This window comes from Peromyscus eremicus, chromosome X, assembly GCF_949786415.1.
Source record: "Peromyscus eremicus chromosome X, PerEre_H2_v1, whole genome shotgun sequence".
NCBI lineage: Eukaryota > Metazoa > Chordata > Mammalia > Rodentia > Cricetidae > Peromyscus > Peromyscus eremicus.
Genome location: NC_081439.1, coordinates 46,804,921 through 46,831,227, shown reverse-complemented (window position 1 = coordinate 46,831,227; position 26,307 = coordinate 46,804,921). Strand labels below are relative to the sequence as shown.

General features: G+C 55.4%; 1 protein-coding gene across 1 annotated transcript in view; it reads left to right on the top strand.

The window, feature by feature from the left end:
• The first annotated feature begins 230 nt into the window (after positions 1–230).
• LOC131899404 (melanoma-associated antigen B3-like) overlaps positions 231–26,307 on the top strand; it is a 47,873-nt gene continuing 21,796 nt past the window's right edge. Inside the window, exon 1 of the mRNA XM_059250846.1 lies at positions 231–389. The gene's annotated coding sequence lies outside the window, so the exon portion shown is untranslated. The remainder of the gene's footprint in view (positions 390–26,307) is intronic.

The following is a 26,307-nucleotide window of genomic DNA, read 5'->3' as shown; positions in this document are numbered from 1 at the left end:
ATAATTACAGACATAAGAGAAACAAATTGTGCAGAAACTTCCTTTCTCGGTGCTGAAACCTGAGGTTTAAAGAGAGTTAGCTCGGAGAGGGTGACTTGTGGAAGGAGGATTTCAGAGGCAGACGTCCAGGAAGGTGGAGCCGCAGAAGCAATCGAGTCAAAGCGCTGGAGTATCCGACGGCCGCTGGTCTATGAGACTGAGAAAGTACCCCCCCACGCCAGAGGGGGCGCCAGAGAGCCGAGGCTTCCCGCGGCGTCTCTCCGGGTTCTTCCCCCAGCGAGGGCGTGATTTCCTTCTCCACAGTTCGAGACCGGGCGGCGTGAGGAGCGCTGTCCGCGGCCGCCTGCTCAACAGGACCAGGAAACAAGCCCCAGACTGTGTGGTTCGAGGTGAGGAGGTTGAGAAACAGCCATCTCAGAGTCGAGTTTCCCCTGCTCTTGAACCCGTGCCTTCGGTCTCGGTTTCTGTCCTCTAGACCTCGCTTCGCACCAACCGCCCCCTTGTTTACGTAAAGCCCCACGTCGTCGAAGCCGGGGACCGTCTCCCCGCCCGGCCCGTGGGCCCCTGTTCCCAGAGGTGGTCCATCTCAGAATAAACCCCTTCACCTCCCTCCGGACAGCTTCCCTCCCTCTCACCGCCACCTCCTCCCGCCTTTCAGCTGCCACCCCCCCTTCTCGGCTTTTCTACCGGTCGCCGCCATTTCGAAAGACACCATGAGCCTGGCCCTGGCGGTGGCCTTGGTGCGGGCCTTTACTGTCATCACTGGGAGGCAGAGGCAGGGGGATTTAATCCTGTCACTGGGAGGCAGAGGCAGGGGGATTTAATCCTGTCACTCCGGGGCAGAGGCAGGGGGATTTAATCCTGTCACTCGGGGGAAGAGGCTGGGGAATTAAATCCCATCACTTGGGGGCAGAGGCAGGGGGATTTAATCCTGTCACTCGGGGGAAGAGGCAGGGGGATTTAATCCTGTCACTCGGGGGAAGAGGCTGGGGGATTTAATCCCAGCACTGGGAGGCAGAGGCAGAGGGATTTAATCCTGTCACTCAGGGGCAGAGGCAGAGGCATTTAATCCTGTCACTCGGGGGCAGAGGCAGCAGTATTTAATCCCAGCACTGGGAGGCAGAGGCAGGGGAATTTAATCCTGTTACTCTGGGGCAGAGGCAGGGGGATTTAATCCCATCACTGGGAGGCAGAGGCAGGGGGATTTAATCCTGTCACTCGGGGGCAGAGGCAGGGGGATTTAATCCTGTCACTCGGGGGCAGAGACAGGGGGATTTAATCCTGTCACTCGGGGGCAGAGGCAGGGGGATTTAATCCCAGCATTGGGAGGCAGAAGCCAGAGGATTTAATTTCAGCAATTGGGAGGCAGAGGCAGGGGGAATTAATCCCAGCATTGGGAGGCAGAGGCAGGGGGAATTAATCCCATTACTTGGAGGCAGAGGCAGGGGGATTTAATCCTGTCACTCGGGGGCAGAGGCAGGGGGATTTAATCCTGTCACTTGGGAGGCAGAGGCAGGGGGATTTAATGCTGTCACTCAGGGGCAGAGGCAGGGGGATTTAATCCTGTCACTAGGGGTCAGATGCTGGGGAATTAAATCCCATCACTTGGGGGCAGAGGCAGGGGGATTTAATCCTGTCACTCAGGGGCAGAGGAAGAGGGATTTAATCCTGTCACTTGGGAGGCAGAGGCAAGGGGATTTAATCCCAGCACTGGGAGGCAGAGGCAGGGGGATTTAATCCAACACTGGGAGGAAGAGGCAGGGGGATTTAATCCCATCACTGGGAGGCAGAGGCAGGGGGATTTAATCCTGTCACTCAGGGGCAGAGGCAGGGGGATTTAATCCTGTCACTTGGAGGCAGAGGCAGAGGGATTTAATCCCAGCACTGGGAGGCAGAAGCTGGAGGATTTAATCTCAGCATTGGGAGGCAGAGGCAGGGGATTAAATCCCATTACTTGGAGGAAGAGGCAGGGGGATTTAATCCTGTCACTTGGGAGGCAGAGGCAGGGGGATTTAATTCCAGCACTGGGAGGCAGAGGCAGGGAGATTTAATTTCAGCTCTTGGGAGGCAGAGGCAGGGGGATTTTTTCCCGTCACTCTGGGGCAGAGGTAGGGGGATTTAATCCCAGCACTGGGAGGCAGAGGCAGGGGGATTTATTCCCAGCACTGGGAGACAGAGGCAGGGGGATTTAATCCTGTCACTTGGGAGGCAGAGGCAAGGGGATTTAATCCTGTCACTCCAGGGAAGAGGCAAGGGGATTTAATCCCAGCACTGGGAGGCAGAGGCAGGGGGATTCATTCCCAGCAATGGGAGACAGAGGCAGGGGGATTTAATGCTCTCACTCCGGGGGCAGAGGCAGGGGATTTAATCCTGTCACTTGGGGGCAGAGGCAAGGGGATTTAATCCCAGCACTGGGAGGCAGAGGCAGGGGGATTTAATTCCAGCACTGGGAAGCAGAGGCAGGGAGATTTAATCCTGTCACTCAGGGGCAGAGGCAGGGGGATTTAATCCTGTCACTAGGGGTCAGATGCTGGGGAAATAAATCCCATCACTTGGGGGCAGAGGCAGGGGGATTTAATCCTGTCATTTGGGAGGCAGAGGCAGGGGGATTTAATCCTGTCACTTGGGAGGCAGAGGCAAGGGGATTTAATCCCAGCACTGGGAGGCAGAGGCAGTGGGATTTAATCCCAGCACTGGGAGGAAGAGGCAGGGGGATTTATTCCCAGCACTGGGAGAAAGAGGCAGGGGGATTTAATCCTGTAACTTGGAGGCAGAGGCAGAAGGATTTAATCCCAGCACTGGGAGGCAGAAGCTGGAGGATTTAATTTCAGCAATTGGGAGGCAGAGGCAGAGGGATTTAATCCCAGCATAGGGAGGCAGAGGCAGGGGGATTAAATCCCATTACTTGGAGGCAGAGGCAGGGGGATTTAATCCTGTCACTTGGGAGGCAGAGGCAGGGCGATTTAATTCCAGCACTGGGAGGCAGAGGCAGTGGGATTTAATTTCAGCTCTTGGGAGGCAGAGGCAGGGGGATTTTTTCCCGTCACTCTGGGGCAGAGGCAGGGGTATTTTATTCCCAGCACTGGGAGACAGAGGCAGGGGGATTTAATCCTGTAACTTGGAGGCAGAGGCAGAGGGATTTAATCCCAGCACTGGGAGGCAGAAGCTGGAGGATTTAATTTCAGCAATTGGGAGGCAGAGGCAGGGGGATTTAATCCCAGCATAGGGAGGCAGAGGCAGGGGGATTAAATCCCAATACTTGGAGGCAGAGGCAGGGGGATTTAATCCTGTCACTTGGGAGGCAGAGGCAGGGCGATTTAATTCCAGCACTGGGAGGCAGAGGCAGTGGGATTTAATTTCAGCTCTTGGGAGGCAGAGGCAGGGGGATTTTTTCCCGTCACTCTGGGGCAGAGGTAGGGGGATTTAATCCCAGCACTGGGAGGCAGAGGCAGAGGGATTTATTCCCAGCACTGGGAGGCAGAAGCTGGAGGATTTAATTTCAGCAATTGGGAGGCAGAGGCAGGGGGATTTAATCCCAGCATTGGGAGGCAGAGGCAGGGGGAATTAAATCCCATTACTTGGAGGCAGAGGCAGGGGGATTTAATCCTGTCACTTGGGAGGCAGAGGCAGGGGGATTTAATTCCAGCACTGGGAGTCAGAGGCAGGGGGATTTAATTTCAGCTCTTGGGAGGCAGAGGCAGGGGAATTTTTTTCCCATCACTCTGGGGCAGAGGTAAGGGGTTTTAATCCCAGCACTGGGAGGCAGAGACAGGGGGATTTATTCCCAGCACTGGGAGACAGAGGCAGGGGGATTTAATCCTGTCACTTGGGAGGCAGAGGCAAGGAGATTTAATCCCAGCACTGGTAGGCAGAGGGAGGGCGATTTAATCCCATCACTGGGAGGCAGAGGCAGGGGGATTCATTCACAGCACTGGGAGACAGAGGCAGGTGGATTTAATCCCATCACTGGGAGGCAGAGGCAGGGGGATTCATTCCCAGCACTGGGAGACAGAGGCAGGGGAATTTAATCTTGTCACTCTGGGGCAGAGGTAGGGGGATTTAATCCCAGGACTGGGAGGCAGAGGCAGGGGGATTTAATCCTGTCACTGGGAGGCAGAGGCAGGGGGATTTAATTTTGTCACTCAGGGGTAGAGGCAGGGGGATTTAATCCCAGCACTCGGGGGCAGAGGCAGGGGGATTTAATCCTGTCACTCCGGGGCAGAGGCAGGGGGATTTAATTCCAGCACTGGGGAGGCAGAGGCAGGGGGATTTAATCCTGTCACTCGGGGGCAGAGACTGGGGAATTAAATCCCATCACTTGGGGGCAGAAGCAGGGGGATTAAATCTCAGCACGGGGAGGCAGAGGCAAGGGGATTTAATCCTGTCACTCAGGGGCAGAGGCAGAGGGATTTAATCCTGTCACTCGGGGGCAGAGGCAGGGGCATTTAATCCCAGCACTGGGAGGCATAGGTAGGGGGATTAAATCCCATTACTTGGAGGCAGAGACAGGGGGATTTAATACTGTGACTAGGGGGCAGAGGCAGGGGGATTTAATTCCAGCACTGGGAGGCAGAGGCAGGAGGATTTAATTTCAGCTCTTGGGAGACAGAGGCAGGGGGATTTATTCCCAGCACTGGGAGGCAGAGGCAGGGGGATTTAATCCTGTCACTCAGGGCGCAGGCAGGGGGATTTAATCCTGTCACTCGGCGGCAGAGACAGGAGGATTTAATCCTGTCACTGAGAGGCAGAGGCAGGGGGATTCATTCCCAGCACTGGGAGACAGATGCAGGGGGATTTAATCCTGTCACTCGGGGGCAGAGGCAGGGGGATTTAATCTTGTCACTGGGAGGCAGAGGCAGAGGGATTTAATCCTGTCACTCAGGGGCAGAGGCAGGGGGATTTAATCCCATCACTGGGAGGCAGAGGCAGGGCGATTCATTCCCAGCACTGAGAGACAGAGGCAGGGGGATTTAATCCTGTCACTTGGGAGGCAGAGGCAAGGGGATTTAATCCCAGCACTGGGAGGCAGAGGCAGGGGGATTTAATCCTGTCACTCAGGCTCAGAGGCAGGGGGATTTAATCCTGTCACTCGGGGGCAGAGGCAATGGGATTTAATCCCATCACTGGGAGGCTGAGTCAGGGGGATTCATTCCCAGCACTGGGAGGCAGAAGCAGGGGGATTTAATTCCAGCATTGGGAAGCAGAGGCAGGGAGATTTAATCCTGTCACTCAGGGGCAGAGGCAGGGGGATTTAATCCTGTCACTCAGGGGCAGAGGCAGGGGGATTTAATCCTGTCACTGGGAGGCAGAGGCAGGGGGATTTAATCCTGTCACTGGGAGGCAGAGACAGGGGGATTTAATCCTGTCACTCCGGGGCAGAGGCAGGGGGATTTAATCCTGTCACTCAGGGGAAGAGGCAGGGGGATTTAATCCTGTCACTCGGGGGCAGAGGCAGGGGGATTTGATCCTGTCACTTGGGAGGCAGAGGCAGGGGGATTTAATCCCAGCACTGGGAGGCAGAGGCAGGGGGATTTAATCCCAGCACTGGGAGGCAGAGGCAGGGGGATATAATCCTGTCACTCGGGGGCAGAGGAAGGGGGATTTAATCCTGTCACTCGGGGTCAGAGGCAGGGGGATTTAATCCTGTCACTCAGGGGCAGAGGCAAGGGGATTTAATCCTGTCACTTGGGAGGCAGAGGCAGGGGGATTTAATCCCAGCACTGGGAGGCAGAGGCAGGGGGATTTAATCCCAGCACTGGGAGGCAGAGGCAGGGGGATTTAATCCCAGCACTGGGAGGCAGAGGCAGGGGGATATAATCCTGTCACTCGGGGGCAGAGGAAGGGGGATTTAATCCTGTCACTCGGGGTCAGAGGCAGGGGGATTTAATCCTGTCACTCAGGGGCAGAGGCAGGGGGATTTAATCCTGTCACTGGGAGGCAGAGGCAGGGGGATTTAATCCCAGCACTGGGAGGCAGAGGTAGGGGGATTAAATCCCATTACTTGGAGGCAGAGACAGGGGGATTTAATACTGTGACTAGGGGGCAGAGGCAGGGGGATTTAATTCCAGCACTGGGAGGCAGAGGCAGGAGGATTTAATTTCAGCTCTTGGGAGACAGAGGCAGGGGGATTTATTCCCAGCACTGGGAGGCAGAGGCAGGGGGATTTAATCCTGTCACTCAGGGCGCAGGCAGGGGGATTTAATCCTGTCACTCGGCGGCAGAGACAGGAGGATTTAATCCTGTCACTGAGAGGCAGAGGCAGGGGGATTCATTCCCAGCACTGGGAGACAGATGCAGGGGGATTTAATCCTGTCACTCGGGGGCAGAGGCAGGGGGATTTAATCTTGTCACTGGGAGGCAGAGGCAGAGGGATTTAATCCTGTCACTCAGGGGCAGAGGCAGGGGGATTTAATCCCATCACTGGGAGGCAGAGGCAGGGGGATTCATTCTCAGCACTGAGAGACAGAGGCAGGGGGATTTAATCCTGTCACTTGGGAGGCAGAGGCAAGGGGATTTAATCCCAGCACTGGGAGGCAGAGGCAGGGGGATTTAATCCTGTCACTCAGGCTCAGAGGCAGGGGGATTTAATCCTGTCACTCGGGGGCAGAGGCAATGGGATTTAATCCCATCACTGGGAGGCTGAGTCAGGGGGATTCATTCCCAGCACTGGGAGGCAGAGGCAGGGGGATTTAATTCCAGCATTGGGAAGCAGAGGCAGGGAGATTTAATCCTGTCACTCAGGGGCAGAGGCAGGGGGATTTAATCCTGTCACTCAGGGGCAGAGGCTAGGGAATTAAATCCCATCACTGGAAGGCAGAGGCAGGGGGATTTAATTCCAGCACTGGGAAGCAGAGGCAGGGAGATGTAATCCTGTCACTCAGGGGCAGAGGCAGGGGAATTTAAAACTGTCACTCGGGGGCAGAGGCTGGGGAATTAAATCCCATCACTGGGAGGCAGAGGCAGGGGGCTTTAATTCCAGCACTGGGAGGCAGAGGCAGGGGGATTTAATCCTGTCACTTGGAGGCAGAGGCAGAGGGATTTATTCCCAGCACTGGGAGGCAGAAGCTGGAGCATTTAATTTCAGCAATTGGGAGGCAGAGGCAGGGGGATTTAATCCCAGCATTGGGAGGCAGAGGCAGGGGGATTAAATCCCATTACTTGGAGGCAGAGGCAGGGGGATTTAATCCTGTCATTTGGGAGGCAGAGGCAGGGGGATTTAATTCCAGCACTGGGAGGCAGAGGCAGTGGGATTTAATTTCAGCTCTTGGGAGGCAGAGGCAGGGGGTTTTAATCCTGTCACTCAGGGGCAGAGGCAGTGGGATTTAATTCCAGCACTGGGAGGCAGAGACAGGGGTATTTAATCCCAGCACTGGGAGACAGAGGCAGGGGGATTTAATCCCGTCACTTGGGAGGCAGAGGCAAGGGGATTTAATCCCAGCATTGGGAGGCAGAGGCAGGGGGATTTAATCCTGTCACTCGGGGGCAGAAGCAAGGGGATTTAATCCCAGCACTGGGAGGCAGAGGCAGGGGGATTCATTCCCAGCACTGGGAGACAGAGGCAGGGGGATTTAATTCCAGCATTGGGAAGCAGAGGCAGGGAGATTTAATCCTGTCACTCAGGGGCAGAGGCAGGGGGATTTAATCCTGTCACTCAGGGGCAGAGTCTAGGGAATTAAATCCCATCATTGGAAGGCAGAGGCAGGCGGATTTAATTCCAGCACTGCGAAGCAGAGGCAGGGAGATGTAATCCTGTCACTCAGGAGCAGAGGCAGGGGAATTTAAAACTGTCACTCAGGGGCAGAGGCTGGGGAATTAAATCCCATCACTGGGAGGCAGAGGCAGGGGGATTTAATTCCAGCACTGGGAGGCAGAGGCAGGGGGATTTAATCCTGTCACTAGGGGGCAGAGGCAGGGGTATTTTATTCCCAGCACTGGGAGACAGAGGCAGGGGGATTTAATCCTGTCACTTGGAGGCAGAGGCAGAGGGATTTATTCCCAGCACTGGGAGGCAGAAGCTGGAGGATTTAATTTCAGCAATTGGGAGGCAGAGGCAGGGGGATTTAATCCCAGCATTGGGAGGCAGAGGCAGGGGGATTAAATCCCATTACTTGGAGGCAGAGGCAGGGGGATTTAATCCTGTCACTTGGGAGGCAGAGGCAGGGGGATTTAATTCCAGCACTGGGAGTCAGAGGCAGTGGGATTTAATTTCAGCTCTTGGGAGGCAGAGGCAGGGGGATTTTTTCCCCGTCACTCTGGGGCAGAGGTAAGGGGATTTAATCCCAGTACTGGGAGGCAGAGGCAGGGGGTTTTAATCCTGTCACTCGGGGGCAGAGGCAGGGGGATTTAATCCTAGCACTGGGAGGCAGAGACAGGGGGATTTAATCCTGGCACTGGGAGACAGAGGCAGGGGGATTTAATCCTGTCACTTGGGAGGCAGAGGCAAGGGGATTTAATCCCAGCACTGGGAGGCAGAGGCAGGGGGATTTAATCCTGTCACTCGGGGGCAGAAGCAAGGGGATTTAACCCATCACTTGGAGGCAGAGGCAGGGGGGTTTAATTCCAGCACTGGGAGGCAGAGACAGGGGGATTTAATCCTGTCACTCGGGGGCAGATGCAGGGGGATTTAATCCTGTCACTCGGGGGCAGAAGCAAGGGGATTTAATCACAGCACGGGAGGCAGAGGCAGGGGGATTTATTCACAGCACTGGGAGACAGAGGCAGGGGGATTTAATCCTGTCACTTGGGAAGCAGAGTCAAGGGGATTTAATCCCAGCACTGGGAGGCATAGGCAGGGGGATTTAATCCCAGCACTGGGAGGCAGAGGCAGGGGGATTTAATTTCAGCTCTTGGGAGGCAGAGGCAGGGGGATTTAATTTCAGCTCTTGGGAGGCAGAGGCAAGGGGATTTTTTTCCTGTCACTCTGGGGCAGAGGTAGGGGGATTTAATCCTGTCACTCAGGGGCAGAGGCAGAGGGATTTAATCCTGTCACTTGGGGGCAGAGGCTGCGGAATTAAATCCCATAACTGGGAGGAAGACGCAGGGGGATTTAATCCTGTCACTAGGGTGCAGAGGCAGGGGGATTTAATCACATCACTGGGAGGCAGAGGCAGGGAGATTTAATCCTGTCACTCGGGGGCAGAGACAGGGGGATTTGATACTGTAACTCGGGGGCAGAGGCTGGGGGATTTAATCCCAGCACTGGGAGGCAGAGGCAAGGGGATTTAATCCCAGAACTGGGAGGCAGAAGCAGGGAGATTTAGTCCTGTCACTTGGGAGGCAGAGGCAAGGGGAATTAATCCTGTCACTCGGGGGCAGAGGAAAGGGGATTTAATCCCATCACTGGGAGGCAGAGGCAGGGGAATTCATTCCCAGCACTGGGAGACAGAGGCAGGGGGATTTAATCCTGTCACTTGGGAGGGAGAGGCAAGGGGATTTAATCCTGTCACTCGGGGGCAGAGGCTAGGGGATTTAATCCTGTCACTTGGGAGGCAGAGGCATGGGGATTTAATCCCAGCACTGGGAGGCAGAGGCAGAGGGATTTATTCCCAGCACTGGGAGGCAGAAGCTGGAGGATTTAATTTCATTAATTGGGAGGCAGAGGCAGGGGGATATAATCCCAGCACTGGGAGGCAGTGGCAGGGGGGATTAAATCCCATTACTTGGAGGCAGAGGCAGGGGGATTTAATCCTGTCACTCAGGGGCAGAGGCAGTGGGATTTAATCCTGTCACTCGGGGGCAGAGGCAGGGGGATTTAATCCTGTCACTCGGGGGCAGAGGCTGGGGAATTAAAACCCATCACTGGGAGGAAGAGGCTGGGGGATTTAATCCTGTCACTCTGGGGCAGAGGTAAGGGGATTTAATCCCAGCACTGGGAGGCAGAGGCAGGGTGTTTTAATCCTGTCACTCGGGGGCAGAGGCAGGGGGATTTAATGCCAGCACTGGGAGGCAGAGACAGGGGGATTAAATCCCAGCACTGGGAGACAGAGGCAGAAGGATTTAATCCTGTCACTTGGGAGGCAGAGGCAAGGGGATTTAATCCCAGCACTGGGAGGCAGAGCAGGGGGATTTAATCCTGTCACTCTGGGGCAGAGGTAAGGGGATTTAATCCCAGCACTGGGAGGCAGAGGCAGGGGGATTTAATCCCAGCACTGGGAGACAGAGGCAAGGGGATTTAATCCTGTCACTCAGGGGCAGAGGCAGGGGGATTTAATCCTGTCACTCGGAGGCAGAGGCAAGGGGATTTTATTCCCAGCACTGCGAGACAGAGGCAGGGGGATTTAATCCTGTCACTTGGAGGCAGAGGCAGAGGGATTTATTCCCAGCACTGGGAGGCAGAAGCTGGAGGATTTAATTTCAGCAATTGGGAGGCAGAGACAGGGGGATTTAATCCCAGCACTGGGATACAGAGTCAGGGTATTTATTCCCGTCACTTGTGAGGCAGAGGCAAGGGGATTTAATCCCAGCACTGGGAGGCAGAGGCAGGGGGATTTAATCCTGTCACTTGGGAGGGAGAGGCAAGGGGATTTAATCCTGTCACTCGGGGGCAGAGGCTGGGGGATTTAATCCTGTCACTTGGGAGGCAGAGGCATGGGGATTTAATCCCAGCACTGGGAGGCAGAGGCAGAGGGATTTATTCCCAGCACTGGGAGGCAGAAGCTGGAGGATTTAATTTCATTAATTGGGAGGCAGAGGCAGGGGGATATAATCCCAGCACTGGAGGCAGTGGCAGGGGGGATTAAATCCCATTACTTGGAGGCAGAGGCAGGGGGATTTAATCCTGTCACTCAGGGGCAGAGGCAGTGGGATTTAATCCTGTCACTCGGGGGCAGAGGCAGGGGGATTTAATCCTGTCACTCGGGGGCAGAGGCTGGGGAATTAAATCCCATCACTGGGAGGAAGAGGCTGGGGGATTTAATCCTGTCACTCTGGGGCAGAGGTAAGGGGATTTAATCCCAGCACTGGGAGGCAGAGGCAGGGTGTTTTAATCCTGTCACTCGGGGGCAGAGGCAGGGGGATTTAATGCCAGCACTGGGAGGCAGAGACAGGGGGATTTAATCCCAGCACTGGGAGACAGAGGCAGGGGGATTTAATCCTGTCACTTGGGAGGCAGAGGCAAGGGGATTTAATCCCAGCACTGGGAGGCAGAGGCAGGGGGATTTAATCCTGTCACTCGGGGGCAGAAGCAAGGGGATTTAATCCCAGCACTGGGAGGCAGAGGCAGGGGGATTTAATCCTGTCACTCGGGGGCAGAAGCAAGGGGATTTAATCCCAGCACTGGGAGGCAGAGGCAGGGGGATTTAATCCTGTCCCTCGGGGGCTGAGGCAGGCGGATTTAATCCTGTCACTCGGAGGCAGAGGCAGGGGTATTTTCTTCCCAGCACTGCGAGACAGAGGCAGGGGGATTTAATCCTGTCACTTGGAGGCAGAGGCAGAGGGATTTATTCCCAGCACTGGGAGGCAGAAGCTGGAGGATTTAATTTCAGCAATTGGGAGGCAGAGGCAGGGGGATTTAATCCCAGCATTGGGAGGCAGAGGCAGGGGGATTAAATCCCATTACTTGGAGGCAGAGGCAGGGGGATTTAATCCTGTCACTTGGGAGGCAGAGGCAGGGGGATTTAATTCCAGCACTGGGAGGCAGAGGCAGGGGGATTTAATTTCAGCTCTTGGGAGGCAGAGGCAGGGGGATTTTTTCCCCGTCACTCTGGGGCAGAGGTAAGGGGATTTAATCCCAGTACTGGGAGGCAGAGGCAGGGGGTTTTAATCCTGTCACTCGGGGGCAGAGACAGGGGGATTTGATACTGTAATTCGGGGGCAGAGGCTGGGGGATTTAATCCCAGCACTGGGAGGCAGAGGCAGGGGGATTTAATCACAGCACTGGGAGGCAGAGGCAGGGTGTTTTAATCCTGTCACTCGGGGGCAGAGGCAGGGGGATTTAATGCCAGCACTGGGAGGCAGAGACAGGGGGATTTAATCCCAGCACTGGGAGACAGAGGCAGGGGGATTTAATCCTGTCACTTGGGAGGCAGAGGCAAGGGGATTTAATCCCAGCACTGGGAGGCAGAGGCAGGGGGATTTCATCCTGTCACTCGGGGGCAGAAGCAAGGGGATTTAATCCCAGCACTGGGAGGCAGAGGCAGGGGGATTTAATCCTGTCCCTCGGGGGCTGAGGCAGGCGGATTTAATCCTGTCACTCGGAGGCAGAGGCAGGGGTATTTTATTCTCAGCACTGCGAGACAGAGGCAGGGGGATTTAATCCTGTCACTTGGAGGCAGAGGCAGAGGGATTTATTCCCAGCACTGGGAGGCAGAAGGTGGAGGATTTAATTTCAGCAATTGGGAGGCAGAGGCATGGGGATTTAATCCCAGCATTGGGAGGCAGAGGCAGGGGGATTAAATCCCATTACTTGGAGGCAGAGGCAGGGGGATTTAATCCTGTCACTTGGGAGGCAGAGGCAGGGGGATTTAATTCCAGCACTGGGAGGCAGAGGCAGGGGGATTTAATTTCAGCTCTTGGGAGGCAGAGGCAGGGGGATTTTTTCCCCGTCACTCTGGGGCAGAGGTAAGGGGATTTAATCCCAGTACTGGGAGGCAGAGGCAGGGGGTTTTAATCCTGTCACTCGGGGGCAGAGACAGGGGGATTTGATACTGTAACTCGGGGGCAGAGGCTGGGGGATTTAATCCCAGCACTGGGAGGCAGAGGCAGGGGGATTTAATCACAGCACTGGGAGGCAGAGGCAGGGTGTTTTAATCCTGTCACTCGGGGGCAGAGGCAGGGGGATTTAATGCCAGCACTGGGAGGCAGAGACAGGGGGATTTAATCCCAGCACTGGGAGACAGAGGCAGGGTGATTTAATCCTGTCACTTGGGAGGCAGAGGCAAGGGGATTTAATCCCAGCACTGGGAGGCAGAGGCAGGGGGATTTAATCCTGTCACTCGGGGGCAGAAGCAAGGGGATTTAATCCCAGAACTGGGAGGCAGAGGCAGGGGGATTTAATCCTGTCCCTCGGGGGCTGAGGCAGGCGGATTTAATCCTGTCACTCGGAGGCAGAGGCAGGGGTATTTTATTCCCAGCACTGCGAGACAGAGGCAGGGGGATTTAATCCTGTCACTTGGAGGCAGAGGCAGAGGGATTTATTCCCAGCACTGGGAGGCAGAAGCTGGAGGATTTAATTTCAGCAATTGGGAGGCAGAGGCAGGGGGATTTAATCCCAGCATTGGGAGGCAGAGGCAGGGGGATTAAATCCCATTACTTGGAGGCAGAGGCAGGGGGATTTAATCCTGTCACTTGGGAGGCAGAGGCAGGGGGATTTAATTCTAGCACTGGGAGGCAGAGTCAGGGGGATTTAATTTCAGCTCTTGGGAGGCAGAGGCAGGGGGTTTTAATCCTGTCACTCGGGGGCAGAGGCAGTGGGATTTAATTCCAGCACTGGGAGGCAGAGACAGGGGTATTTAATCCCAGCACTGGGAGACAGAGGCAGGGGGATTTAATCCCGTCACTTGGGAGTCAGAGGCAAGGGGATTTAATCCCAGCATTGGGAGGCAGAGGCAGGGGGATTTAATCCTGTCACTCGGGGGCAGAAGCAAGGGGATTTAATCCCAGCACTGGGAGGCATAGGCAGGGGGATTCATTCCCAGCACTGGGAGACAGAGGCAGGGGGATTTAATTCCAGCATTGGGAAGCAGAGGCAGGGAGATTTAATCCTGTCACTCAGGGGCAGAGGCAGGGGGATTTAATCCTGTCACTCAGGTACAGAGGCTAGGGAATTAAATCTCATCACTGGAAGGCAGAGGCAGGCGGATTTAATTCCAGCACTGCGAAGCAGAGGCAGGGAGATGTAATCCTGTCACTCAGGGGCAGAGGCAGGGGAATTTAAAACTGTCACTCAGGGGCAGAGGCTGGGGAATTAAATCCCATCACTGGGAGTCAGAGGCAGTGGGATTTAATTTCAGCTCTTGGGAGGCAGAGGCAGGGGGATTTTTTCCCCGTCACTCTGGGGCAGAGGTAAGGGGATTTAATCCCAGTACTGGGAGGCAGAGGCAGGGGGTTTTAATCCTGTCACTCGGGGGCAGAGGCAGGGGGATTTAATCCTGTCACTCGGGGGCAAAAGCAAGGGGATTTAATCCCAGCACTGGGAGGCAGAGGCAGGGGGATTTAATCCCAGCATTGGGAGGCAGAAGCAGGGAGATTTAATCCTGTCACTTGGGAGGCAGAGGCAAGGGGAATTAATCCTGTCACTCGGGGGCAGAGGAAAGGGGATTTAATCCCAGCACTGGGAGGTAGAGGCAGGGGGATTTAATCCCAGCACTGGGAGGCAGAGGCAGAGGGATTTATTCCCAGCACTGGGAGGCAGAAGCTGGAGGATTTAATTTCATTAATTGGGAGGCAGAGGCAGGGGGATATAATCCCAGCACTGGGAGGCAGAGGCAGGGGAGATTAAATCCCATTACTTGGAGGCAGAGGCAGGGGGATTTAATCCTGTCACTCAGGGGCAGAGGCAGTGGGATTTAATCCTGTCACTCGGGGGCAGAGGCAGGGGGATATATTCCTGTCACTCGGGGGCAGAGGCTGGGGAATTAAATCCCATCACTGGGAGGAAGAGGCTGGGGGATTTAATCCTGTCACTCTGGGGCAGAGGTAAGGGGATTTAATCCCAGCACTGGGAGGCAGAGGCAGGGTGTTTTAATCCTGTCACTCGGGGGCAGAGGCAGGGGGATTTAATGCCAGCACTGGGAGGCAGAGACAGGGGGATTTAATCCCAGCACTGGGAGACAGAGGCAGGGGGATTTAATCCTGTCACTTGGGAGGCAGAGGCAAGGGGATTTAATCCCAGCACTGGGAGGCAGAGGCAGGGGGATTTAATCCTGTCACTCGGGGGCAGAAGCAAGGGGATTTAATCCCAGCACTGGGAGGCAGAGGCAGGGGGATTTAATCCTGTCCCTCGGGGGCTGAGGCAGGCGGATTTAATCCTGTCACTCGGAGGCAGAGGCAGGGGTATTTTCTTCCCAGCACTGCGAGACAGAGGCAGGGGGATTTAATCCTGTCACTTGGAGGCAGAGGCAGAGGGATTTATTCCCAGCACTGGGAGGCAGAAGCTGGAGGATTTAATTTCAGCAATTGGGAGGCAGAGGCAGGGGGATTTAATCCCAGCATTGGGAGGCAGAGGCAGGGGGATTAAATCCCATTACTTGGAGGCAGAGGCAGGGGGATTTAATCCTGTCACTTGGGAGGCAGAGGCAGGGGGATTTAATTCCAGCACTGGGAGGCAGGGGCAGGGGGATTTAATTTCAGCTCTTGGGAGGCAGAGGCAGGGGGATTTTTTCCCCGTCACTCTGGGACAGAGGTAAGGGGATTTAATCCCAGTACTGGGAGGCAGAGGCAGGGGGTTTTAATCCTGTCACTCGGGGGCAGAGACAGGGGGATTTGATACTGTAACTCGGGGGCAGAGGCTGGGGGATTTAATCCCAGCACTGGGAGGCAGAGGCAGGGGGATTTAATCCCAGCACTGGGAGGCAGAAGCAGGGAGATTTAATCCTGTCACTTGGGAGGCAGAGGCAATTGGAATTAATCCTGTCACTCGGGGGCAGAGGAAAGGGGATTTAATCCCATCACTTGGAGGCAGAGGAAGGGGGATTCATTCCCAGCACTGGGAGACAGAGGCAGGGGGATTTAATCCTGTCACTTGGGAGGGAGAGGCAAGGGGATTTAATCCTGTCACTCGGGGGCAGAGGCTGGGGGATTTAATCCTGTCACTTGGGAGGCAGAGGCATGGGGATTTAATCCCAGCACTGGGAGACAGAGGCAGGGGGATTTAATCCTGTCACTTGGAGGCAGAGGCAGAGGGATTTATTCCCAGCACTGGGAGGCAGAAGCTGGAGGATTTAATTTCATTAATTGGGAGGCAGAGGCAGGGGGATTTAATCCTGTCACTCGGGGGCAGAGGCAAGGGGATTTAATCCCATCACTGGGAGCCAGAGGCAGGGGGATTCATTCCCAGCACTGGGAGACAGAGGCAGGGGGATTTAATCCTCTCACTCGGGGGCAGAGGCAGGGGGATTTAATCCTGTCACTGGGAAGCAGAGGCAGGGGGATTCATTCCCAGCACTGAGAGACAAAGGCAGGGGGATTTAATCCTGTCACTTGGGAGGCAGAGGCAAGGGGATTTAATCCCAGCACTGGGAGGAGGAGGCAGGGGGATTTAATCCTGTCACTCAGGCGCAGAGGCAAGGGGATTTAATCCTGTCACTCGGGGGCAGAGGCAAGGGGATTTAATCCCATTACTCGGAGCCAGAGGCAGGGGGATTCATTCCCAGCACTGGGCGACAGAGGCAGGGGGATTTAATCCTCTCACTCGGGGGCAGAGGCAGGGTGATTTAATCCTGTCACTTGGGGGCAGAGGCTGGGGAATTAAATCCCATCACTGGGAGGAAGAGTCTGGGGGATTTAATCCTGTCACTCGGGGGCAGAGGCAGGGGGATTTAATCCCAGCACTGGGAGGCAGAGGCAGGGGGATTTAATCCTGTCACTCTGGGGCAGAGGCAGGGGGATTTAATCCTGTCACTTGGGAGACAGAGTCAAGGGGATTTAATCCCAGCACTGGGAGGCAGAGGCAGGGGGATTTAATCCTGTCACTCGGGGGCAGAGGCAGGGGGATTTAATCCCAGCACTGGGAGGCAGAGGCAGGGGGATTTAATCCTGTCACTCCACTTGGGGGCAGATGCAAGGGGATTTAATCCCAGCACTGGGAGGCAGAGGCAGGGAGATTTAATTCCAGCACTGGGAAGCAGAGGCAGGGAGATTTAATCTTGTCACTCAGGGGCAGAGGCAGGGGGATTTAATCCTGACACTCGGGGGCAGAGGCTGGGGAATTAAATACCATCACTGGGAGGCAGAGGCATGGGGATTTAATCCTGTCACTTGGGAGGCAGAGGCAAGGGGATTTAATCCCAGCACTGGGAGGCAGAGGCAGGGGGATTAAATTTCAGCTCTTTGGAGGCAGAGGCAGGGGGATTTTTTTTCCCGTCACTCTGGGGCAGAGGTAAGGGGATTTAATCCCATCACTGGGAGGCAGAGGCAGGGTGTTTTAATCCTGTCACTCGGGGCTAGAGGCAGGGGGATTTAATCCCAGCACTGGGAGGCAGAGGCAGGGGGATTCATTCCCAGCACTGGGAGGCAGCGGCAGGGTGCTTTAATCCCGTCACTCGGAGGCAGAGGCAGGGGGATTTAATCCTGTCACTCGGGGGCATAGGCAGGGGTATTTTATTCCCAGCACTGCGAGTCAGAGGCTGGGGGATTTAATCCTGTCACTTGGGAGGCAGAGGCAAGGGGATTTAATCCCAGCACTGGGAGGCAGAGGCAGGGGGATTAAATTTCAGCTCTTTGGAGGCAGAGGCAGGGGGATTTTTTTTCCCGTCACTCTGGGGCAGAGGTAAGGGGATTTAATCCCATCACTGGGAGGCAGAGGCAGGGTGTTTTAATCCTGTCACTCGGGGCTAGAGGCTGGGGGATTTAATCCCAGCACTGGGAGGCAGAGGCAGGGGGATTTATTCCCAGCACTGGGAGGCAGAGGCAGGGGGATTTAATCCTGTCACTCAGGGCCAGAGGCAGGGGGATTTAATCCTGTCACTCAGGGGCTGAGGCAGGGGGATTTAATCCTGTCACTCGGGGGCAGAGGCAGGGGTATTTTATTCCCAGCACTGGGAGACAGAGGCAGGGGGATTTAATCCTGTCACTTGGAGGCAGAGGCAGAGGGATTTATTCCCAGCACTGGGAGGCAGAAGCTGGAGGATTTAATTTCAGCAATTGGGAGGCAGAGGCAGGGGGATTTAATCGCAGCATTGGGAGGCAGAGGCAGGGGAGATTAAATCCCATTACATGGAGGCAGAGGCAGGGGGATTTAATCCTGTCACTCAGTGGCAGAGGCAGTGGGATTTAATCCTGTCACTCGGGGGCAGAGGCAGGGGGATATAATCCTGTCACTCGGGGGCAGAGGCTGGGGAATTAAATCCCATCACTGGGAGGAAGAGGCTGGGGGATTTAATCCTGTCACTCTGGGGCAGAGGTAAGGGGATTTAATCCCAGCACTGGGAGGCAGAGGCAGGGTGTTTTAATCCTGTCACTCGGGGGCAGAGGCAGGGGGATTTAATGCCAGCACTGGGAGGCAGAGACAGGGGGATTTAATCCCAGCACTGGGAGACAGAGGCAGGGGGATTTAATCCTGTCACTTGGGAGGCAGAGGCAAGGGGATTTAATCCCAGAACTGGGAGACAGAGGCAGGGTATTTAATCCCGTCACTTGTGAGGCAGAGGCAAGGGGATTTAATCCCAGCACTGGGAGGCAGAGGCAGGGGGATTTAATCCTGTCACTTGGGAGGGAGAGGCAAGGGGATTTAATCCTGTCACTCGGGGGCAGAGGCTGGGGGATTTAATCCTGTCACTTGGGAGGCAGAGGCATGGGGATTTAATCCCAGCACTGGGAGGCAGAGGCAGAGGGATTTATTCCCAGCACTGGGAGGCAGAAGCTGGAGGATTTAATTTCATTAATTGGGAGGCAGAGGCAGGGGGATATAATCCCAGCACTGGGAGGCAGTGGCAGGGGGGATTAAATCCCATTACTTGGAGGCAGAGGCAGGGGGATTTAATCCTGTCACTCAGGGGCAGAGGCAGTGGGATTTAATCCTGTCACTCAGGGGCAGAGGCAGGGGGATTTAATCCTGTCACTCGGGGGCAGAGGCTGGGGAATTAAATCCCATCACTGGGAGGAAGAGGCTGGGGGATTTAATCCTGTCACTCTGGGGCAGAGGTAAGGGGATTTAATCCCAGCACTGGGAGGCAGAGGCAGCGTGTTTTAATCCTGTCACTCGGGGGCAGAGGCAGGGGGATTTAATCCCAGCACTGGGAGGCAGAGGCAGGGGGATTTAATCCTGTCACTCCACTTGGGGGCAGATGCAAGGGGATTTAATCCCAGCACTGGGAGGCAGAGGCAGGGGGATTTAATTCCAGCACTGGGAAGCAGAGGCAGGGAGATTTAATCTTGTCACTCAGGGGCAGAGGCAGGGGGATTTAATCCTGACACTCGGGGGCAGAGGCTGGGGAATTAAATACCATCACTGGGAGGCAGAGGCATGGGGATTTAATCCTGTCACTTGGGAGGCAGAGGCAAGGGGATTTAATCCCAGCACTGGGAGGCAGAGGCAGGGGGATTAAATTTCAGCTCTTTGGAGGCAGAGGCAGGGGGATTTTTTTTCCCGTCACTCTGGGGCAGAGGTAAGGGGATTTAATCCCAGCACTGGGAGGCAGAGGCAGGGTGTTTTAATCCTGTCACTCGGGGCTAGAGGCAGGGGGATTTAATCCCAGCACTGGGAGGCAGAGGCAGCGGCATTTATTCCCAGCACTGGGAGGCAGCGGCAGGGGGCTTTAATCCCGTCAATCGGAGGCAGAGGCAGGGGGATTTAATCCTGTCACTTGGGAGGCAGAGGCAAGGGGATTTAATCCCAGCACTGGGAGACAGAGGCAGGGTATTTAATCCCGTCACTTGTGAGGCAGAGGCAAGGGGATGTAATCCCAGCACTGGGAGGCAGAGGCAGGGGGATTTAATCCTGTCATTTGGGAGGGAGAGGCAAGGGGATTTAATCCTGTCACTCGGGGGCAGAGGCTGGGGGATTTAATCCTGTCACTTGGGAGGCAGAGGCATGGGGATTTAATCCCATCACTGGGAGGCAGAGGCAGAGGGATTTATTCCCAGCACTGGGAGGCAGAAGCTGGAGGATTTAATTTCATTAATTGGGAGGCAGAGGCAGGGGGATATAATCCCAGCACTGGGAGGCAGTGGCAGGGGGGATTAAATCCCATTACTTGGAGGCAGAGGCAGTAGGATTTAATCCTGTCACTCAGGGGCAGAGGCAGTGGGATTTAATCCTGTCACTCGGGGGCAGAGGCAGGGGGATTTAATCCTGTCACTCGGGGGCAGAGGCTGGGGAATTAAATCCCATCACTGGGAGGAAGAGGCTGGGGGATTTAATCCTGTCACTCTGGGGCAGAGGTAAGGGGATTTAATCCCAGCACTGGGAGGCAGAGGCAGGGTGTTTTAATCCTGTCACTCGGGGGCAGAGGCAGGGGGATTTAATGCCAGCACTGGGAGGCAGAGACAGGGGGATTTAATCCCAGCACTGGGAGACAGAGGCAGGGGGATTTAATCCTGTCACTTGGGAGGCAGAGGCAAGGGGATTTAATCCCAGCACTGGGAGGCAGAGGCAGGGGGATTTAATCCTGTCACTCGGGGGCAGAAGCAAGGGGATTTAATCCCAGCACTGGGAGGCAGAGGCAGGGGGATTTAATCCTGTCCCTCGGGGGCTGAGGCAGGCGGATTTAATCCTGTCACTCGGAGGCAGAGGCAGGGGTATTTTCTTCCCAGCACTGCGAGACAGAGGCAGGGGGATTTAATCCTGTCACTTGGAGGCAGAGGCAGAGGGATTTATTCCCAGCACTGGGAGGCAGAAGCTGGAGGATTTAATTTCAGCAATTGGGAGGCAGAGGCAGGGGGATTTAATCCCAGCATTGGGAGGCAGAGGCAGGGGGATTAAATCCCATTACTTGGAGGCAGAGGCAGGGGGATTTAATCCTGTCACTTGGGAGGCAGAGGCAGGGGGATTTAATTCCAGCACTGGGAGGCAGAGGCAGGGGGATTTAATTTCAGCTCTTGGGAGGCAGAGGCAGGGGGATTTTTTCCCCGTCACTCTGGGGCAGAGGTAAGGGGATTTAATCCCAGTACTGGGAGGCAGAGGCAGGGGGTTTTAATCCTGTCACTCGGGGGCAGAGACAGGGGGATTTGATACTGTAACTCGGGGGCAGAGGCTGGGGGATTTAATCCCAGCACTGGGAGGCAGAGGCAGGGGGATTTAATCCCAGCACTGGGAGGCAGAGGCAGGGTGTTTTAATCCTGTCACTCGGGGGCAGAGGCAGGGGGATTTAATGCCAGCACTGGGAGGCAGAGACAGGGGGATTTAATCCCAGCACTGGGAGACAGAGGCAGGGGGATTTAATCCTGTCACTTGGGAGGCAGAGGCAAGGGGATTTAATCCCAGCACTGGGAGGCAGAGGCAGGGGGATTTAATCCTGTCACTCGGGGGCAGAAGCAAGGGGATTTAATCCCAGCACTGGGAGGCAGAGGCAGGGGGATTTAATCCTGTCCCTCGGGGGCTGAGGCAGGCGGATTTAATCCTGTCACTCGGAGGCAGAGGCAGGGGTATTTTATTCCCAGCACTGCGAGACAGAGGCAGGGGGATTTAATCCTGTCACTTGGAGGCAGAGGCAGAGGGATTTATTCCCAGCACTGGGAGGCAGAAGCTGGAGGATTTAATTTCAGCAATTGGGAGGCAGAGGCAGGGGGATTTAATCCCAGCATTGGGAGGCAGAGGCAGGGGGATTAAATCCCATTACTTGGAGGCAGAGGCAGGGGGATTTAATCCTGTCACTTGGGAGGCAGAGGCAGGGGGATTTAATTCCAGCACTGGGAGGCAGAGGCAGGGGGATTTAATTTCAGCTCTTGGGAGGCAGAGGCAGGGGGTTTTAATCCTGTCACTCGGGGGCAGAGGCAGTGGGATTTAATTCCAGCACTGGGAGGCAGAGACAGGAGTATTTAATCCCAGCACTGGGAGACAGAGGCAGGGGGATTTAATCCCGTCACTTGGGAGGCAGAGGCAAGGGGATTTAATCCCAGCATTGGGAGGCAGAGGCAGGGGGATTTAATCCTGTCACTCGGGGGCAGAAGCAAGGGGATTTAATCCCAGCACTGGGAGGCAGAGGCAGGGGGATTCATTCCCAGCACTGGGAGACAGAGGCAGGGGGATTTAATTCCAGCATTGGGAAGCAGAGGCAGGGAGATTTAATCCTGTCACTCAGGGGCAGAGGCAGGGGGATTTAATCCTGTCACTCAGGGGCAGAGGCTAGGGAATTAAATCCCATCACTGGAAGGCAGAGGCAGGCGGATTTAATTCCAGCACTGCGAAGCAGAGGCAGGGAGATGTAATCCTGTCACTCAGGGGCAGAGGCAGGGGAATTTAAAACTGTCACTCAGGTGCAGAGGCTGGGGAATTAAATCCCATCACTGGGAGGCAGAGGCAGGGGGATTTAATTCCAGCACTGGGAGGCAGAGGCAGGGGGATTTAATCCTGTCACTCGGGGGCAGAGGCAGGGGTATTTTATTCCCAGCACTGGGAGACAGAGGCAGGGGGATTTAATCCTGTCACTTGGAGGCAGAGGCAGAGGGATTTATTCCCAGCACTGGGAGGCAGAAGCTGGAGGATTTAATTTCAGCAATTGGGAGGCAGAGGCAGGGGGATTTAATCCCAGCATTGGGAGGCAGAGGCAGGGGGATTAAATCCCATTACTTGGAGGCAGAGGCAGGGGGATTTAATCCTGTCACTTGGGAGGCAGAGGCAGGGGGATTTAATTCCAGCACTGGGAGTCAGAGGCAGTGGGATTTAATTTCAGCTCTTGGGAGGCAGAGGCAGGGGGATTTTTTCCCCGTCACTCTGGGGCAGAGGTAAGGGGATTTAATCCCAGTACTGGGAGGCAGAGGCAGGGGGTTTTAATCCTGTCACTCGGGGGCAGAGGCAGGGGGATTTAATCCTAGCACTGGGAGGCAGAGACAGGGGGATTTAATGCCAGCACTGGGAGGCAGAGGCAGGGGGATTTAATCCTGTCACTTGGGAGGCAGAGGCAAGGGGATTTAATCCCAGCACTGGGAGGCAGAGGCAGGGGGATTTAATCCTGTCACTCGGGGGCAGAAGCAAGGGGATTTAACCCATCACTTGGAGGCAGAGTCAGGGGGGTTTAATTCCAGCACTGGGAGGCAGAGACAGGGGGATTTAATCCTGTCACTCGGGGGCAGATGCAGGGGGATTTAATCCTGTCACTCGGGGGCAGAAGCAAGGGGATTTAATCACAGCACGGGAGGCAGAGGCAGGGGGATTTATTCACAGCACTGGGAGACAGAGGCAGGGGGATTTAATCCTGTCACTTGGGAAGCAGAGTCAAGGGGATTTAATCCCAGCACTGGGAGGCAAAGGCAGGAGGATTTAATCCCAGCACTGGGAGGCAGAGGCAGGGGGATTTAATTTCAGCTCTTGGGAGGCAGAGGCAGGGGGATTTAATTTCAGCTCTTGGGAGGCAGAGGCAAGGGGATTTTTTTCCTGTCACTCTGGGGCAGAGGTAGGGGGATTTAATCCTGTCACTCAGGGGCAGAGGCAGAGGGATTTAATCCTGTCACTCGGGGACAGAGGCTGCAGAATTAAATCCCATCACTGGGAGGAAGAGGCAGGGGGATTTAATCCTGTCACTCGGGGGCAGAGACAGGGGGATTTGATACTGTAACTCGGGGGCAGAGGCTGGGGGATTTAATCCCAGCACTGGGAGGCAGAGGCAGGGGGATTTAATCCCAGCACTGGGAGGCAGAAGCAGGGAGATTTAATCCTGTCACTTGGGAGGCAGAGGCAAGGGGAATTAATCCTGTCACTCGGGGGCAGAGGAAAGGGGATTTAATCCCATCACTGGGAGGCAGAGGCAGGGGGATTCATTCCCAGCACTGGGAGACAGAGGCAGGGGGATTTAATCCTGTCACTTGGGAGGGAGAGGCAAGGGGATTTAATCCTGTCACTCGGGGGCAGAGGCTGTGGGATTTGATCCTGTCACTTGGGAGGCAGAGGCATGGGGATTTAATCCCAGCACTGGGAGGCAGAGGCAGAGGGATTTATTCCCAGCACTGGGAGGCAGAAGCTGGAGGATTTAATTTCATTAATTGGGAGGCAGAGGCAGGGGGATATAATCCCAGCACTGGGAGGCAGTGGCAGGGGGGATTAAATCCCATTACTTGGAGGCAGAGGCAGGGGGATTTAATCCTGTCACTCAGGGGCAGAGGCAGTGGGATTTAATCCTGTCACTCGGGGGCAGAGGCAGGGGGATTTAGTCCTGTCACTCGGGGGCAGAGGCTGGGGAATTAAATCCCATCACTGGGAGGAAGAGGCTGGGGGATTTAATCCTGTCACTCTGGGGCAGAGGTAAGGGGATTTAATCCCAGCACTGGGAGGCAGAGGCAGGGTGTTTTAATCCTGTCACTCGGGGGCAGAGGCAGGGGGATTTAATGCCAGCACTGGGAGGCAGAGACAGGGGGATTTAATCCCAGCACTGGGAGACAGAGGCAGGGGGATTTAATCCTGTCACTTGGGAGGCAGAGGCAAGGGGATTTAATCCCAGCACTGGGAGGCAGAGGCAGGGGGATTTAATCCTGTCACTCGGGGGCAGAAGCAAGGGGATTTAATCCCAGCACTGGGAGGCAGAGGCAGGGGGATTTAATCCCAGCACTGGGAGACAGAGGCAAGGGGATTTAATCCTGTCACTCAGGGGCAGAGGCAGGGGGATTTAATCCTGTCACTGGGAGGCAGAGGCAGGGGTATTTTATTCCCAGCACTGCGAGACAGAGGCAGGGGGATTTAATCCTGTCACTTGGAGGCAGAGGCAGAGGGATTTATTCCCAGCACTGGGAGGCAGAAGCTGGAGGATTTAATTTCAGCAATTGGGAGGCAGAGACAGGGGGATTTAATCCCAGCACTGGGAGACAGAGGCAGGGTATTTAATCCCGTCACTTGTGAGGCAGAGGCAAGTGGATTTAATCCCAGCACTGGGAGGCAGAGGCAGGGGGATTTAATCCTGTCACTTGGGAGGGAGAGGCAAGGGGATTTAATCCTGTCACTCGGGGGCAGAGGGTGGGGGATTTAATCCTGTCACTTGGGACGCAGAGGCAGGGGGATTTAATCCCAGCACTGGGAGGGAGAGGCAGAGGGATTTATTCCCAGCACTGGGAGGCAGAAGCTGGAGGATTTAATTTCATTAATTGGGAGGCAGAGGCAGGGGGATATAATCCCAGCACTGGGAGGCAGAGGCAGGGGAGATTAAATCCCATTACTTGGAGGCAGAGGCAGGGGGATTTAATCCTGTCACTCAGGGGCAGAGGCAGTGGGATTTAATCCTGTCACTCGGGGGCAGAGGCTGGGGAATTAAATCCCATCACTGGGAGGAAGAGGCTGGGGGATTTAATCCTGTCACTCTGGGGCAGAGGTAAGGGGATTTAATCCCAGCACTGGGAGGCAGAGGCAGGGTGTTTTAATCCTGTCACTCGGGGGCAGAGGCAGGGGGATTTAATGCCAGCACTGGGAGGCAGAGACAGGGGGATTTAATCCCAGCACTGGGAGACAGAGGCAGGGGGATTTAATCCTGTCACTTGGGAGGCAGAGGCAAGGGGATTTAATCCCAGCACTGGGAGGCAGAGGCAGGGGGATTTAATCCTGTCACTCGGGGGCAGAAGCAAGGGGATTTAATCCCAGCACTGGGAGGCAGAGGCAGGGGGATTTAATCCTGTCCCTCGGGGGCTGAGGCAGGCGGATTTAATCCTGTCACTCGGAGGCAGAGGCAGGGGTATTTTATTCCCAGCACTGCGAGACAGAGGCAGGGGGATTTAATCCTGTCACTTGGAGGCAGAGGCAGAGGGATTTATTCCCAGCACTGGGAGGCAGAAGCTGGAGGATTTAATTTCAGCAATTGGGAGGCAGAGGCAGGGGGATTTAATCCCAGCATTGGGAGGCAGTGGCAGGGGGATTAAATCCCATTACTTGGAGGCAGAGGCAGGGGGATTTAATCCTGTCACTTGGGAGGCAGAGGCAGGGGGATTTAATTCCAGCACTGGGAGGCAGAGGCAGGGGGATTTAATTTCAGCTCTTGGGAGGCAGAGGCAGGGGGTTTTAATCCTGTCACTCGGGGGCAGAGGCAGTGGGATTTAATTCCAGCACTGGGAGGCAGAGACAGGAGTATTTAATCCCAGCACTGGGAGACAGAGGCAGGGGGATTTAATCCCGTCACTTGGGAGGCAGAGGCAAGGGGATTTAATCCCAGCATTGGGAGGCAGAGGCAGGGGGATTTAATCCTGTCACTCGGGGGCAGAAGCAAGGGGATTTAATCCCAGCACTGGGAGGCAGAGGCAGGGGGATTCATTCCCAGCACTGGGAGACAGAGGCAGGGGGATTTAATTCCAGCATTGGGAAGCAGAGGCAGGGAGATTTAATCCTGTCACTCAGGGGCAGAGGCAGGGGGATTTTTTCCCCGTCACTCTGGGGCAGAGGTAAGGGGATTTAATCCCAGTACTGGGAGGCAGATGCAGGGGGTTTTAATCTTGTCACTCGGGGGCAGAGACAGGGGGATTTGATACTGTAACTCGGGGGCAGAGGCTGGGGGATTTAATCCCAGCACTGGGAGGCAGAGG